This window comes from Centruroides sculpturatus, unplaced genomic scaffold, assembly GCF_000671375.1.
Source record: "Centruroides sculpturatus isolate CEXI.00-Female unplaced genomic scaffold, Cexi_2.0 scaffold49, whole genome shotgun sequence".
NCBI classification, from domain to species: Eukaryota; Metazoa; Arthropoda; class Arachnida; order Scorpiones; family Buthidae; genus Centruroides; species Centruroides sculpturatus.
Genome location: NW_019384317.1, coordinates 457,585 through 460,904, shown reverse-complemented (window position 1 = coordinate 460,904; position 3,320 = coordinate 457,585). Strand labels below are relative to the sequence as shown.

Sequence of the window (3,320 nt, the reverse complement as noted above, 5' to 3'; positions counted from 1 at the left end):
GGTAACGATAACCGAAATCCTTGATCAAATTGTAGCGTATGATCTGGATTTTGAAAGGAATGCAAAAGCAAAACGAGGCGTTTTGGATGCGATCTTCTGCTACTGACATTTGCTTAAGGAGAGAAAAAAAGCGACAAATGAAACTTCATGACTTTATTGCAAAAAAAAAAATTCAGAAAAGTCAGTACCTTCGTCACAAAAAATGAACTAATTAATGTATTATACATTTCTATGTGTATCTGCCTATGTGTTATTTAACACATTATTATACAGATTAATATAAAAATAACTTAAAATTAAAGTAAATTAAAAAAATTTTTTTTTTTTATTTTCGGTTACGTGTTCCACTATCCCTATTTACTCTATGTCAGTGTTTCTCAACCTCTAACGAATCGTCGCCCCTTCAACGTAGTATCGCCCCCTTCAATAAAACCGTTACGTAGTATCGCCCCCTTCAATAAAACCGTTACGTAGTATCGCCCCCTTCAATAAAACCGTTACGTAGTATCGCCCCCTTTACTATAAATTCCGATGCCGAGGGCCAAATTCGTACTGCATTGAATAGACTAGTGACTAGGCTAATGTTATTTGTTTAATTATTGTACGATATAACGAATAAAATATCTAATTATTCTTAATATAATGTTTTACTATGTCGCCCCCCAAAATATAAATTGTTACTAATCGCCCCCTCAACATGGAAAAACGTCCACATGGGGGCGATATCGCCCCCGTTGAGAAACACTGCTCTATGTTAAAATGGTCTCGTTTAGCGCTGTTTCGCTTAGCGCTTTGTCGTCTAGGAACGCATCCCCCAGGTTAAGCGGGGTCTTACTGTACCTGTAGATCAGTAATTCTTAATCTTTTATCGTCACAGTACATTTTTAATAATTAAAAATTTGGAGGCACACACGGTTACTTCGGTAAGTACTGCAGGACAACCGGTGACGTCATAACAGTGATTTTAAACGCAGTTGGTTATTTAGGTCAAGTCACGTTTTCTAAACGTCTTGGTAACTACAGGCAGTTATCGGTAACACCGGTTACAATTTTCAAACACGCCCTAGGAAGGTAGCCCCGCTTTTCTTTATGCAGCGAGAATGTAGCGAAATGACGTCACAAGCAGTGTTAGCCAATTAGAAACCAGTTTCAGTGTGTTCGCTGTAAAGCGCTTCTCGAGCGCTGTATAAAGAAACGCGGGGTAATACTAACTGAACTACAGTACTTGTCTAACGTCACCGCTTATGTATGGGTATTCGCAGTGGCGACACACTTCAAAAATCTCGCGGCACAGTGGTTAAGAATCATGCTGTACATGCTGAACGCTTCTGATTCTCAGATCGAAGTTTATTTATATACGCGAGTAAATAATTGTGATCTGACAAAAACAATAAAAAATAAATTTATTGCTCACTCGAAATGATATTCAATTTTTTAAAATATTACCTTCCGTCATCATTTTTGCTGTTTTTTCATCAACCACAAAGTGATATGTTTTGTTATCGACAGTAACGTGCATTTTCATTCAAATGTCGCTCCAATTACCCATAATTCATTGGAAAGTAGTGGTCAACATACAGTATCTGTTGAGTGCTGAGTGCGTTGAGTCAGTGCTGACAACAGCGCCACTTTAACGTTGAAGAAAGGAACGACCTTTAACGAACGTTGAGATCAGCGCTGAGTCAGCATTGAAAATTGGAATGTCCCGAAATAGATAAATCCAACAGCTCGCCGTAATGCGACTCTAGCCCCAGCTATCGACAACTTGACACATTAACTCTACTTGAGAGCATAGCGCATATCTATCGACTCTGATAAAAGATATGTAATAGTTTAGAACAATTAAGATTTTGATGCTGCATTAATAATTTATAAATCATTTAACTTTATATTTTAAAATAATAGTATATCATTTATCAATAAATTTGCCGCATTTTATTACAAAAGCAGACGATAACTTTTAAGAAAAGAATTTTTAACGCTAGAAGGCGTTGATGTTAAAAATGTTATGGTGAGTTTTGACTAGAATTTAAATTTCTGTTTCATTTTACTTCCATTGAAATATAAAATATGTATTGTTTATGATGAAAAAGGAAAACTTGTTTGTTCTTATCGTTCTATAGGGGGGAAAAAACTCTTGTTTGATTCTCAAAGATGACAGAATTACAGGGAATCTTCATATCAATCATTTGCAGTTTTAAGTCTTGTTAGTCCTGAAAACAACAAAACAAATAAATTGGCTGCTGTCATATTATTTGTAAAAGTGTTAGCTTTGTGAGAGACCCGAACAATGTCATAACGTACTGTAGTATGTGCTTCTATTATCTGTAGGTGTGAAGCTTGTGTAGTCAGTGAAGGCAATTACTCTGAGCATCTCTTGTAAATTGAATTTTTATTTAAGTGCTAGTTAACTAAGTGTAACTTGTTTCTAAATTAATGGTGGTTTGTATTAATTAATTTTTAAATAGTAAAGTGATTTGAAATAAAGATTTTTCTCTGTTACTGGGTTATCAGACAGGTGAACATTAATAGTTTTTACTGTAAATTGAATAATTTATCATCATCGTGAAGTTTTATCCACTATTTTGGAATCACCCTGTATGTTTTGTATGCAAAATTATTCATTTATAGATTTTCATAAGCAGTAAAATACAATTAACTTAGTTGATATTACATACATGTATACAAATTTTCAGTATTTAATACTAAAATTTAAATTTGTGTTTTAGGAAAAATATGTAACAATCACTAATAATAGTGTTTTAATACATTAATTATTTATTTGTTTTATAAATGTGAACATTTATATTGTATCATCTATATTATTTTCTAAATTTATTGTATATCTCTGTCTGCACTTTATTTCTTGTTTTGGATTCAGTATCAGTTGCTAAATGGTGTCCATTTAGTAACTATGGGCACGTTCGTAAAGTTGAACGAGTTAAATGAGAATGATATCATCATTATTCTTATTTCGTTAGACTTTTCGAACGATTCATTTAGAACTAAATGGCTGTTTCTAAAATCGAAGATACAAATGTTGCTAGTACAGCCTTATCCGAAATATTTTTCTTAGATTGCTTCGGGTGGACAGTTACTTCAATCATTTCATCTTTTAATTCACAATTTAAACACTCGAGTAGATTTAGAAACATCGATATCGTCGGGCGCCATTTTCTTAACGAAGTAAACTAACTCTTTCCTTCGTGAACTTCGTTAGAGTTTCGTTCGAAACGTCATCACCGCAGAGCATGCGCACTGAGCGAGACTACTACTATTCGAACGATTCGTTACTAACGCGTTTAACTCGTTTGACTTTA

The 3,320-nt window shown here is 34.0% G+C and overlaps 1 protein-coding gene across 1 annotated transcript in view; it reads left to right on the top strand.

Annotated features, from left to right (window-relative positions):
• Positions 1-1,954: 1,954 nt before the first annotated feature.
• Positions 1,955-3,320, top strand: part of LOC111623918 (CCR4-NOT transcription complex subunit 11-like) — a 43,036-nt gene continuing 41,670 nt past the window's right edge. The window contains exon 1 of the mRNA XM_023366652.1: positions 1,955-2,011. The gene's annotated coding sequence lies outside the window, so the exon portion shown is untranslated. The remainder of the gene's footprint in view (positions 2,012-3,320) is intronic.